This window comes from Puntigrus tetrazona, chromosome 15 (genome assembly GCF_018831695.1).
Source record: "Puntigrus tetrazona isolate hp1 chromosome 15, ASM1883169v1, whole genome shotgun sequence".
Classification (NCBI taxonomy): domain Eukaryota; kingdom Metazoa; phylum Chordata; class Actinopteri; order Cypriniformes; family Cyprinidae; genus Puntigrus; species Puntigrus tetrazona.
This window is the reverse complement of record NC_056713.1, coordinates 8,573,341-8,588,388: the sequence shown is the minus strand read 5'-3', so window position 1 is coordinate 8,588,388 and position 15,048 is coordinate 8,573,341. Positions and strand designations below refer to the sequence as shown.

Here is a 15,048-nt window from a genome sequence, read left to right as displayed (position 1 = left end):
TATTGAACATTTTCAATAGATATCAGTAGGATGATCATTTAAATATTCAAATCTTAGAGGTTTACTAAGATCCTTTAAGGGTTTTTTTAAAGCACTTATTGTGGTATTTGAACCCATCCAGTCATATTACTACCTATCAGAGCGTCCAGTGACTTTGCTGCTACATTTTGCGACTCTTCGTTGATCTCTCACTTGGTGACATTTTTCCAAAAAAGCGATTTGTGAAAGATTTGACCCTTTGGCATCACTTTTTAATGCACAAGGTACTCCTTTATCATCAATTTTCGGCGTGCAGGGTCCTCCATAGCTTTAAATAAGAAACCCTTGGTGTCAATATGCAGACGTGAGATACTGGGAATCTTATCATCATGATTAAATTATATATTAGGTAATTATATATTGCCATTATTGCATATGTGTTGATTATTCATTGTAAACAGTCACAACAGTTTCATTTATATTACATTATTTACACATTTATGATCACGTAACCCAGCCCCTGCCCCTAAACCTACTATTTGTCAATAAAAAACAAGACACAACGGGCATATAAGATTACCATCATTATTTATTCAAAAGGATTAATGTTCTAAGTCTACAGAGGCAAAATGATTGATTTGTGAGAGAAATAGACAAGATCAACATCTCCTTCAAACACGTGACTACTTAATAAAATGACAAGTAACTTAAAGTTGGCATGGTTGAAGAACAGGACTGAATACTGGGGCTACACAGGTGAGTAGATGGGTTACTCCTTTTGTATGTAATATAAAATATTGCTAAGCAGTTCTTATGCAAATAATATATAGTAGTTTTAGTAGTAGCAAAACTGTGTTTGGTGTGAATGACTGTCACGGTGTGGTTTGCGAGAAGGAGCACTCAACGAGAAAAATAAACTTAAACAGTTCTAATCCTCTACAAACGAACAAAATAACAATATAGTTGCGAGCAGGTAGGCAGGCAGACAGGACAAAAAAAAAAACCCATGCATTAAAGACGAGAACAGCAGTAAACTGGAACCTAAATACACACAGGAATTGACTAAATTAACAAAACACAGCTGAAGACAATTAGACAATTAACAGAAAGTAGGTCACACTGAACACATGGGAGAAGACAAAACAACAACAAAAGACTCCACATGTGTGACAATGGCAACTAGTAATACAAAAATATAACTTTTTTAGCTGCATTAAAATGTTTTTTATATGTAGTGTGCATATAGTAGTTGAGACGTGTATATATTATAGGTATTTACATGATTCTGAAGTGGAATAATGACATATTTGATATATGATATATTTTGCTTAAAAGATACCAATAATTACATAGTCATGTTCAAATTAGGCGCAAGAACTGATTTGACACTTATTTGCCATATATCTTTTGAGCAGAGCGCTTTCTGCGTTCATTGCTAATATGACTACAGCAACAATAAAGCACATGAGCATAGTTACCACACACAGGGAAATAACAAGAACCGTCAAATTAATGTCTGGGTCTGATATTTTTGAAGCAGGAGGATCTTTGAAGCTTGAGCAATGTTGGAGGTTTCAGATTTAGCTTTTTGTTTGTCCTCCGACTGAATTGCAAAGAAGAGCGTGGTGCCATTTTGGATTGTAATATTAAGATTGAATGAATGTTGTTCAACTGATCCAGCCTCCAGAGGTGAGATATCAGTTGTGTTTACTTCTTGACTATTGCTGAAGTTGAATTTAAGCATGTTAAAGTCAAAGCTCCACCTGATCCCATAGGATTTAGCTTAAGGAAACAAAACAAACAAACAAAAACATGCAGTGCAATATATATTATTTCTTGATATAACTTGAAAACAACTTTTGTCAGCAAATAAATTACAGGGATACTCCACACCAAAATGTAAATTTTGGCATTAATCTTCAGAACAACACAACTGAAAATATTTTCGATGAAAACAGGGAAGCTTGTGATGCTATCAACGGTGATGGAACCTATTCTAGATATCTCACAGAGATGGTAAATGGGAGAAGCAGCTTGAAAATAAGACTGAAGAATTAAGATGGACTGTCAAGGTCCAGACCGAATGTTATGAATTGACGGGAATACGTTTTGTACAAAAAAACCTCCTATGTGTCTCTCTGTATTATTGTAGCACCATTTTGCAGAGTATCTACTGAACTACGTATGCTGTTCTATGTCAGCAGTGCCACAAGGATGCGCTGTTTTTCTTCAAAAATCTAAGCATAAACACAACATGTTGCGGCTGACAAAAAAGCTTGCATCCTGTGGATAATCTCCAAAATTGCTTCATAAAATTCAGATAGAACCACTGATGACAGATGGATTAATATCATAATGTTTTTCATACTTTTCTGGACCTTGACGGTGTTTATTAATTGGAAATCAATGGGACAGTCACAAACCTCACAGTTTTCATCTAAAATATCTTAAACTGTGTTTAATTAAAATTGTGATTGATGACAAAAAAATTATTTTGGGTTGGAGTAACCCAAACAAATTAAACACCTTTTAAATACTAGTACAGTAATTGTATGATTTACCTGTTCCTTGGTCAAGGTCCTCACCAGGAGCTGTCCAGCTGAGAAGCACAGTGTCCTCCTGGATCTCAGCACTCAGATCTGTGATTCTGTTCGGAGGGAAATTTGGTGGAGTTGTACCTGAAAGAGTCACCACGAAACTCTCTCCGGTGTCTGTTCTGGTGAAGTTTTCAACCTCAAGTGGTTCTTTAGAAACTGGAGGCTTTGGAGGGTTCAGCTGCACTATAAATGAAATTAACTGTAACTCAATTATTCACACAAACATTTTATTCAAAACACAGATTCATTCAGGAACAAAACTTTATGACTATCAAGATACATTCCAACTGACATGATCTCTATGTAATGTTTACTGCTTCCTATTCACTGAGTACAGGATGTCTGTTGAAGTCAACATGACAAAACATGAAACAAAATTGGAATGCTATCAACCATAAAAGGTTTGTGGTATGATGACCTACATCTGTAATTATACACTATTAATTGTTATTACTGAAATGAAAATAAGTCTAGTTTAGTTTAGTTCATAGGTTTCATTTAACATATTTGATTGTATTCTAGAACCACACTTTAGATGGCATAATATAGCCTGTCAAGTGATTAATATAGAAATAAGAGCTATATCAATCTCATCTAAATGAATATCCCAGGATCTGAAAGTTTACCATTTAACACACATCCAGGGACATATAGGACAGCAAATCTGGCTTGTCCATCTTGATTCTTCACTCTTACTTTCAAACTGCTTCTCCCGTTTACCATCTTTGTGAAATATCTGGAATATATACCATCATCTTTGATAGCATCAGCTCCTGTGAAAGATGAATCCGATTCATTTGTCAAAATTTGGAATACTACTTTATTTTATTCTATTTTTTTAATTTATATAATATTTTGGGTAATTTACCTGCTCCGTTGTCCAGGAGTTGTAATGTATGCGTGGACCCGGTTTCTGACTCAAGTGTAGCCCAAACATCAGCATTTATTACAGGCCTGTAATTCTGACTAACCTCAGCAAACACTAGCATGGGTTTAGAGCCGTCACTGAACTGCTGGTTCATGTGGGTTTTGACAATGATAGGAGGAACATCAGCTTGAGAAGCTTGACTTGTTACTGTTATAGTCAAAGCTTGAAGTGTTGTAGTTTGGATACTGTACTCCCAGTCCCCAGGCTATCAAACAAATAAAAGTTATCAGTGAGAAAGCAGATCAGTAAGGCTTTCTGTAAATGTATCCTCGGAATCATAATAAACTCTGTCTAAAGTTGTTGTTAAATGTTTATCTAAAACTCCTAGACCAGATGCCTACCATAAATTATGTTTCTGGTTTATAAACTATAAACTGAGTAAATAACTTCAAGGTTCATACCTCTGCCGTTCCTGGAAGCTTTAAAAAACTGTTTTCAGCGATACATCATGATTCATATTTGTCTGAGTGTAGATTAAGCCACTTGGAGACTGTATGTAAATGCTGGGAAAACTTATTTCATAGATTATCACAAAGCTGGTTTTGTTCCCAACAGTCTGATCCACCGAAACTGTCCCATTGAACCAATCAGATGTTCTTACTCCAACACTCTCTAGCTAAAGGAGTGATAAAAATTAATATGGTTAAAATGCTCATAATATTGATGACACTCTAAGAGTAAAAACCTATTGTTAGATCACTTGACAAACCTGAACTGGCTCTTTTGTGAAATCTCCAGTTGATAATGTGAGTGAAGCAAATGCGTCCATTAACTGGTTAGATGGGGTCTTATCATTGGCTAATAAAAATATTCCCCCTGTTTAAGACATTTTTGCATTAAATAATAAACTGGCGCTTATATTATATGATATACACTGAGACAGATACAGTAAGTTGTTTTTTGGGCTGATATCACTTACCAGTTTGGTTTGCCATTTCTATCAGTGCATGACTTGCACTGTTACTTAAAGCTAGTGTGTGTATAATGGCACCGCTTTGTATTGCGGATGGAACACAAAGAGTAATGTCGTCTGTTGCCTGACCATCTGTCAGAAAAATTAGTTCATCTCCTAAGGCATCCCCATTGTCTGCTTGGAGAACCTGAAGAAAAAGGATCGCTGTCATAAAATAGCTATTTATTCCATGGTCTGTTTGAATATTCAATTCTGATTGGCTGGCAGGTAGAGGATGAGGTAGAGGGAGAGGAAGAGGGAGAGGAGAGAGGAGAGAGAGAGAAGAGGTAAACTTGCTATTTTGAAGTAAGTTTTGAAGTAAACACAGCTTGATTGAGAGACGCACAGTAGCAGGTAACTCACGCACACTCTCACAAGATTGAGAATTAATTCAAATGAATGTCTTCTTACCGAACTATTTCATCTCTGATATGTAGTGGACAGAATTTTAGTGCTAATGAGCCGTAAATGACGGAAATAATCAGCATTTTTACCCTTCCAGTCAAATATTGCGCTGCAAAGATGTGCTAGTCTTAACTTGTCTATAATTTTGAAAATTACCATGGAATAAGCGGGATAATCAATGGCTATCTGCGCATTAAAAGCATGTCATGGAGGCTAAGAACCGCCCGCCAGTATCACTTGCATATTTTATACATCACCAACATACAAAATGTATACTATACAATTAACATGGCACCTTTAAGCTTAGATCAAGGCCTTTACACATGTTGGTCGATCCACCTGCTACTTTTGGCAACAATTTGATAAGACTCTCTCTTGTGGTGTCACTGTCAATAGTAGTCAAGGGACTCAGAGTAGAAGCAGTAGTACTAAAGGTTACAATCCCAACACTGGCTTGATCCTCAACGATGTTCCGCAAGAAGTGTGTGGCAGCCTGCTGCAGTTGAAGAATTCTAGGTCCCTAGAAAACAAAGCAATCAAACTCAAAGCACAAGTTACAAGAAAAGGTTATCAGGCAAGCATTTTTGTTTTCAAATGAAGTTAATGTCTGTTATTACATACTCCCATGCTTCCTGAGACATCAAGGATGAGGCAAACAACTCTTTTCTTTCGCTGCACAACTTTAAAAGATGGTGGTGGTGGAGGGGACTGCAGTGGTTTCAGAGAACGAAGTACATCTTTATCCACAGAATCCTCAAATATTACGGTCCATGTTGCTTTGCCACATTTTTTGTTCTGCATGCTTGGAGCTTCATTATCGTGGTCATTTTCTTGACAAAATGTAGTCACCTAAAAAGGATTCCTTTATAATTAATAACACCAAAGGGAGTAGGTTCCTTTAAAGGCACATTTTTAATTATTAATTTATTTTATGATGAATTTTATTTTATGTATGAACATTAAATTCAACACAGCAAAACTATGATAAAGGTGTGAAGGTAAAACGTTTAAACACAGTACACAATCTCAAATAACTTCAAAGTAAAAGTGGAATAATTTCACTGGAAAGGTGTACAGTTCAACAATTTATCTCCGAACCATATAGTAATTTTAAAATAAAGAAAAGGAAAAATTAGTCTTTGCTAAGACCCAATATCTAAAAGGGCAATAAAATAAAGGGACTCCAACTTGTTAACATAAATTATATTTCTTTTTGAGGTATAGTCTGTAGGCTATAACATTAAGTGGCTATTCACAAGCTGATTTATTCATGGTATAATACAGTAAATGAATGGACATAATATTTAAAGCCTTCCATTCATATTTGTGGCTTGCTGGGCAATTTTTTGCTTTGTTGCTTTCAATATAACACAGCTCAACTTTCAAGTTATGTCCGTTTTATCACAAAAGCATAAATGTGTGTTTCCTCTTTATTTCATACCAAGATGTGTGATGCATGGAAAACACAGCAGGCTATAGACTCATTTATAATAAAAATATTTTCTCATTATTGTATTAAAAACTTTTTTTTTTTTTTTGCATTTCTCTCTGCATATTCTCAGATCCATTTTATTCTCAAAACATTTAAACTTTATTCTTGTAATAATAAACTTCATTCTCAAAATATTAAACCTTTAAGCTCATAATCTTAAGATTTATTATTATTTTATTTTTTTGCATGTTTTATGGTTGGCTATGTTTTTTTTTATTTTGTTTTCTTTAAACCTTTTTTTCTTTGGTTTTGGATTAACCTCCTCTCACTATAATACTTACTTCCTCATTGATGATGAGGGCAGGCCCTGAGTGATTGCTTTTGATCCCTGCATGACTAAAACTTTGACCAAAACTTGACTCATAACTCAAAACATGTTGACTCATAGTTTGATAATATTTGTTACTGCTGCAGATAAACTGTAAAAACTTTTAGTCCTCCCAACTCAAAATTTCATTAACATTTTTCCATTGGCCCAGTTGAATTTATTGTTTTTAACAGTTGTCCCAACAGAAAATTGTGCAGAAATTTAATTGGGCCAATGGAAAATTTAGATGCAAGTCAATAGAAAATGTTATGTTGGGAGATTTTTTTACAATGTAGAAATATTATATGTGAACAGATGTACAATTAATACTTACAGTATCCAGACCCGGTAAGAACATAATGGAGCTATTTGTGATTTGATTTCTGTCAGGTAAAAACATGCACCCCTTAGTAGGTAATGAAGTTTGGGGATCAATGCGCAAGATTGAAGAGATCCTCCAGCAGTAACTTCATAAAACTGACCTTCAGTATTTTTACTACACCTAATGATAAGCAGGAAACCAATAGTTGAGATCATATGCAAGGAGATTTTAATCATATTTTAATCAATTTGTATCACCTTGTAGCTTTAATACGGCCATCAGAGTGGTAAAATGGCTTTTCTGCACTGTATTCATCATATACACCCCACCTCACATGAGCCCATTCATGCACAAAGACCCTTCCTGCAAACAAACAAGAAAACTGCTAATAAAACAAACACTGTATTAATAGACCTTTCTGACCTCTCTTAGTTCATGATAAAAATAAAAGTAAAAAAATAAAAATAAAGATATGCAGCTTTCACCTCTTGATCCGTAAAGTTGAATTAAACTATCATTCAAGAGGTATTTTGGGGTGAAATGAATGAACTCTCCTTCAGCTCCACATTCACCATATTGATTAGTGTAGGGTTCAACGCCGTATGCTGGATTAGCATTATCAATTCTTATTTTGGCCTGTGTTTTACATAGAAACAGTCTAAGAATCATCCTATACCAGTGAAGTAATTTATTTGTGAGCCTTAATATCTGGTAGGCAAGATTAAAAGGCATAATTCTCGGTACCTTTCAAAGGACTCTGTTCTTGCTTGGGTGAAGTTTGGACCGGTCCATTCAGGTGGGACTAGGATTGTAGCTTCTTTGAAATAGACCTTTTATCCAATGCATCGTAAAGGTAAAACGACCCTCAGTGACCATCTCCTGTTAGAATGAAAGTGAACAGATCAACTATGAAAACATGAAATTTAAAAAAATGTAAAAGAAAATACAGAAAAAAATCACATATATGAAGTTTGTTAAATAGATCAAAAGTGCATATTCACCTTAATTTTATCAATGAGTCTGTCATCCTGTGGTACTTTTGAACTGATTGCAATGATAAGGTCAATATAACCATTTCCATCCAGTTTGATTCCAGTGGAGGTGGAGGACACCAAAATACATAACATCCACAAGTACATAGTTGCAGAGTTTAGACAAACAGCAAATACCGAACTAAAACGAAAGATGATTTGCTTGCATGAGCTGAAAGTATCAATACAGTTTTTCCCAGGGAACAAGAAAACGTCATCACAGCATGCGTATCGCACTAATTTTATTCCTGTTTTGCATTGCATTTCTTTATTCATTTCTATGCAGTCCTCTGTTTTTAAAGCCTAATCAACATCTAAGGTAAATTATCAAGGAAGAGTTCACCCAAAAATGAAAATTAGCTGAAAACCCCTAAGGTCAGCAAATGTACATGACTGTGTTTTTTTATAGCAACAGATTAGAGAAAGAAGTTGAAAGTTAAAACTGCTTAACGATAGATTTGTTTTTTTTTACAAACACACATCTTTTCACTTCCTATAGGAAACATGTATTGCTTAGTGCCTGCTTTTCATAAACTCGGGAGTCTTAGATGAGATTCTCACATATCTCTTATTTTAGTTTCGACAACATTTAAGATGTTTCTCCTAAAATTCCTTGGGAGAAATAGAGGTAGACACAAATGAGACATGAAGGATTAGTCAAAAAATGTAAAAACTGAGAGTGTGGTGGAAGAAAGACAAAATATATATTTATTGTCTTGCAATCTCTATCAAGGCTCCATTATTGCATTACTCTTTCAAACCTCAGGAGACTTAGTTGTGATTCTCATGCATTTCTCATTTTACTCTCTGAAAGTAGGGAATCCAAAATGGCAATGGGAGAGAAAAGTTTAATAAACTTGGAAGATGTCTTAATTTTCTTGCTGTAATCTCTTGACCCCATTAAAAAAATGGACAAGTAAAAATTTAACATAAGCAGGAAAGTACCTTTAGCTGAGATTCACGCCATCTGATGTACAGTTGTTTTATTTTATTTCAAGACAATCGTTTACTTTTTGCCAATATTGTATTTACTAAAACTAACATTTTGAATTCAGCTTCACATTGTGGCCAGATCACCACCTCGGATGTGCATTATTTTTCTAATAATCATTTTGACACACTTGATGAACCTGTAATATCTTCTTTAGGGATTAAAAGCTGAAATGTATTCACAAAAACTTGCAAAAGCAGCTTGCTAGAGGTGTTCAAAATTGGCCTCCATGACCATGGGCATGATGAGATGAAGATTCGCGGCGACGCGTCCGATCCATGTCAGGATGTGACGAGAGTTCAGGCACAGCTAGAGGACAGGCAGGAAGTTCACTGCTAGTCTGCTTGCCTGTGACAGGGCAAACTTGGAGTTTGAGTACCACGGACCAGCAGTCTCGTAGGAGTTTTTTGCTGGGCACCACCATCATGCAAGAATCTGAATCAGGCCTTATCGCCTCTGGAGACAGCAGCGAGCATCGGACAAGTGAAAAGGCAGGACAAGACAAGACTCTGCATCTGTGATTTGATGTGACTCTGGACGAACAGCTAAGATGTGACGAAACTCTGGGTAAACTAGACTTTAAGTCAGAAAACACAGAATAGCTCTGTAAAAGTCCCTATTGCTAGGAGAGGGATACATGCAGAAAATACTCAGTGATCAGAATGAGGATGTCCAAGGCTTATAAAGTGTGTCTGATTGGTTACAGCTGTGTGTGTAATCAGTGCAATAGATGATGGGAACTGTTGTCCAGAGTGACATGTAACAGTCTGTGAGTAAATGTAATTGAAGCTATTCCGACGCTGGACGGTTGTAAAAACATTTCACTGCATGTCGCATCATGTATGTATGTGTATGTGACAAATAAAATTTGAATTTGATTTGATTTGAGCACCACTGAGAGTGTGTTGAGCAGCTGCATCATTTGTCTGGTGTGGGAACATTAGTCTAGTTCCCTGACAGTGCCCCTCTTCCCCTCCGTCCTGGATTTTTCCTGGCACAATGCTCCAGCAAGGCTACCAGTATTGTGAAGGACCCCACCCATCTCTCCCAGTCTTTTCCAGTTTATGCCATCAGGAGAACAGGCTTTCTCAACCCTGGTCCTGGAGGCCGCTGTCCTGCAAGTTTGAGCTCCAACCTAATAAAACACACCTAAACCAGTTAATAAGGCCATTTAGGATTACTAGTAAGCTACAGGCAGATGAGTTTGATCAAGGTTGGAGCAAAACTCTGCAGAACAGTGGCCCTCTAGGACCAGGGTTGAGAACCCATGAGAAGATACTGGAATATCAAAGCTTCGTCTGCTAAACAGCTGTCACCAAGACTGTAAGAGCCCTTAACCTTAATCTCCCTGCTTCCTTGAAAGCCTCATCCACAAATCTACCTGGTGAAACCATGAACATCTCACAGGTGGTTAACTGTGTATAGGTTATTACTGGGGTCTTTTGTTTTGCTTTCTTACTTCTATTGTTGGTTATTATTCTGTTCATATTTATGTTTAAATTGTATATAGCACAATGGTCCTGCAAGACACAATATTTCGCTTCACTATATGTTCACACATATAGCAGAATGACAATAAAATGTCAGATAAGCAAATTATTATTTTTGACGTCACTACAGGGAAATAACTTGATTTATTGATAAAGTCGTGCAAGCGCGGTTAACTTGTGCTGTCAGGTTACTGATGTGCATGTAAACCTTTTAATAAGCTCATATTTGTGAGCTATAAGCTTAGTGGTGTGCATGCAAACATGCTGAACTAAAGGCTTGTGCTAAGCTTTACCGCTTTTTGTGTCGAAGTGATACTACTGCTATTTATAATTATTATATTTATAATTATATTATATTACAGTGCTCCAGACAATAAAAAGAAATAACAATAATTAAATAACATTAATATAAGGAGCCATTTGCTCCTTTAAAATATTGTTTTAAAATATATTACTGAAGAAAAGTAAAATTATTGTGTTTTACAGTAAAAATAATATACTTTAACCAGATAAATCATACTATTATTATTATATAAACATTAATACAGTATTTTTGCTGTAAGATTAATTCATACATACATTAACAGTGTAAGTGCATTATTTATTTGTTTTTATTGTCTGGAGCACTGTAATATAATTATAAAAAATTATAATTATAAATAGCAGTAGTACCACTTTGACATAAAGGAGGTAAACATGGAATGCAAAAGTTTAGCACAAAGCTGTTTACATGCACATCAGTAACCTGACAACACAAGTTAACCGCGCTTATGCGTTACCTTATCAATGAATCAGGTTATTTCCCTGTAGTGACGTCAAAACATTATCATTTGCTTATCTGACTCTGAATATTCCATATCAAGTCAAAACATTTTATTGTCATTCTGCTACATGTGTGAACATATAGTGAAATAAAAAGTGTCTTGCAGGACCATTGTGCTACATACTGATTAAACATAAAAATGAAACACACAACAATAGATTCACGCGCCCGACCTTGATCAAACTCACCTGCCTGTAGCTTACTAGTAATCCTAAACAGACCAATTAGCTGGTTCAAGTGTGTTTGAATTAGGTTGAAGCTCAAATTAGCATGACAGTGGCCCTCGAGGACCAGGGTTGAGTAAGCCTGTTCTACCTGATGGTAGAAGATGAAAAAGACAGCACCCAGCTCTCCTTTTTTCAGTTTCTGCCAGCTTTACAATACTGGTAGCCTTACTGGAGCATTGTGCAAGGAAAATGTCCATGATGGAGGGAAGAGGTGCACCAAGTGAATTGTATTCACTGTCCATGAACTAGACTGATGTCACAGATGTTCTTCAGAAGTCTCACAAGTCTTAGTTGATCCTCCAGAGTCTCATCGCATCTTAGCTGTTCGTTCCAGAGTCAGATCACATCACAGATGACCATGCCTGAGTCTAAGTTCTCTTTAAGAGAATATAACAAATGTTTAAACCGAGAAATGTTACACTTATGCACTAAATGAGTTTTTGCCTCCACATCCACCCCACGCCCACAGCTATGGTGTTACGCTAAATAAAGTGTGGTGCTGCTGTGTATGTTCTTAATCTTTTTTCCACTTTTATTTATAATGCTGTTTTTGTATTATCACTTTCAGCTATTTCTCATTCTCATTCCCCTCGCACTGCACATGCAAAAGATAAATATTTTGAGACATTTTGTAGTAAGTAATCGACAGGCTTCGGGGACATTCATCAAAGTAAAAGTATACATTTTATTTAAGAAATGTAGTGGAGTAAAATGAAAAGTCTGCTAAAATATAAAAATTGAAGTACACTTCCAAAAAAATACTTAAGTACTGTAACAAAGTATTACTACTTTGTTACAATACACCACTGAATGTGTGTGCAATCAATACTTACAGGATCCAGATGCGATAAGAACATAATAGAGCTGTTTGAGATTTGATTTCTGTCCAGAAAAAACGTGCACCCCTTAGTAGGTAGCAAAGTTTGTGGATCAATGCGGCAAGATTGAAGAGCAGTAACCTCATAAAACTGACCTTCAATGCTTTTGCTACATCTAAAAGATAAGCAGGAAACCAATGGGTGAGATCATGTGCTTTTTAAATCATACGTTTTCTTTTGTTACCTTGTAGCTTCAATACGACCATTAGAGTGGTAAAACGGCTGTTCTCTATTATGTTCATCATGACCCTTCCCGCAAACAAACAAGAAAACTGCTAACAAAACAAACATAATACTGAAATAAAAAACCTTTCCAGGTACTCTTCCTTCATGAGAAATATATAAATGTTGAAGGAATGTTAGCAATGTTTATCCCTTGATCCATAAAGCTCAATTAAAGTATCATTCAGAAGGTATTCTGGGCTGAAATGAATGAACTCTCCTTCAGCTCCGCATTCACCATATTGATTAGTGTAGGGTTCAACGCCGTATGCTGGATTAGCATTATCAATTCTTATTTCTAAAAAAAAAGTACATATTCACCTTGATTTTATCAATAAGTCTCTCATCCTGTGGTACTTTTGAAGTGATTGCAATGACAACATCAACGTAACCATTTCCATCCAGTTTGCTTCCAGTGGAGGTGGAGGACAGCAACATCCATAATAAGACAAACACCGTTCTTGAGTCCATAGTTCGAGAGTACAGATGAACAGCAACCCCTGAACCCCGTTTTGAAAAATGTCAAATGGAAGGATTTTTTACTTATATGGTATCAATCAAAAAAAAAAAAAAACACATTACAGGAGTCAAAAATATATTAATGGCACTACAAATTGTATTCCTGTTTTGCATTGCATCCCTTCATTAACATCTATGCTTCTCTGGATGTGTACTGCATGACTCACAACTTGTTGTGTTAGGATGACTTATTAAAGGAAGAGTTGCTGAAAATGTATTCATCATCAGGCCAGCCAATGTGTAGTTTGTTCCTTGATTGGAATAGATTTGGAGAAAGAAGCTAAGCTAATATGCTTTGATGACATATTGGTCTCTTACAAACACACTCCTTTTAATTTCACAAGACCTCGGTCGACAGGCCGGAGTCACTTTGATTACTCTTGGATTATTGTGATGTTTTTAATCAGCTGTTTGGTCTCTCATTTTGATGGCATACTGCAGAGGATCCATTTACGAGCAAGTATTATCATCCATTTTAAAAGAAAATAAAATAATCTACATTTTGAGTGAACTACTTCCTTCAGATCAATAGGTCTTCCTGTAGCTCAGTGAGTAGATAACGACTCCAGAAACATCTAGGTGATGGGTTTGATTCACGGGGAAACCAAAATGTGTTCCTTGAAAAGTGTCTGCATAAATGCAATGCTGCTTTTTACCAGCGCTGAAGCACAGATCCCTGCATCAAAAAGTTTCTTCCTAATTTTATATATTTTTTAAAACGGTTATAAATATGTAGATATAAACAGTACGGTGTCAAGGAACCAAAACTCCATTGGTGACAAATGGAGAAAAAAAAAAAAAAAAAAAACTTTAACTAGGCTCAGGGCTAACCAGGCCAACGTTGGTTACGCTGCTAAGTTATGGATTTAACCATGAGTCTGAGACCAAATCTGAGGTCTAAATGGACTAATAACCTTTGTTCCGCCTTATATCGAGACAAATTCATGCCTGTGGCACAAGAGTAGGAGCTTCCTGTGCTTTAAAAGCAGGATGAACTTCTAGATTGTTCTCTTAACCTTTTGTCTTAATGTTCTGAGTGACAAGGACTGTGACGGTCATTCTTCGTGTGTCTCAGATCCGGTTATGTAACCTGAATTCATTGTATTATTTCAGTTGTTGAACTCTTATTATCAGATGGAATTTGTCAAGAATATGTTATGGGGGCACAGCTAACCACTTAACGCGTTAAAACAGCGATAGCTCCTTATGCTTGATTAAATTTGCACTTAAGTAACAGTAGGTGTGTGGTAATTCTAAATTGATTGTCAGAGGAATATTAAACGTTGTTTAAATTTTGCCTCTGTTATTCAGATTTACGTCGATCAATCAGAGCACTCCGATGCACTACGTGGCAGTAACGAGGTCACAACGTAATGTTTTTCAACCACAAGCGGGAGCAGAAATCGCACCCGCCAGCAAATGTTGCGTTTTCAATATTTAGTCTAACACCAGGGGGCGCTAGACGGCTCAGAAAGCCGAATCAATCATAGAGCCGCAGCCAAATCTCATGGGGGGGGGTTTGTCTTACCGTGGACATTTGTGCACATTAATTAATAGTTATGACATTATGGCCGTCCCAGAGATTTTTACATGATAAACAAAACGGAAATCCGCAGGAACAGACCGCATTTATACAAATTCTAAGCAAGTAAACACAAACGACCCTCATTGGTCCAGCCTGAACAGCGCTTTGAAAACTAACAGTCATCACGTGACAGCGCCGTCTCTATTCTCAATTTCAGTAAAAGTCGGGACAATAATTTACACTACAAAAACGTCATTTGTCATACTCGGATTGTATTGCCTTTAAAAACAAAGTGGAGAGACATCATCATTTTACACCTATCGTGTACGACCAATTGGAAACAGCAGTGGGTCCGTTGAT

General features: G+C 36.2%; 1 pseudogene; it reads right to left on the bottom strand.

Annotated features, from left to right (window-relative positions):
* Positions 1–1,343: 1,343 nt before the first annotated feature.
* On the bottom strand, positions 1,344–13,115 carry LOC122358597 (annotated as a pseudogene).
* Between the last annotated feature and the right edge of the window lie 1,933 nt (positions 13,116–15,048).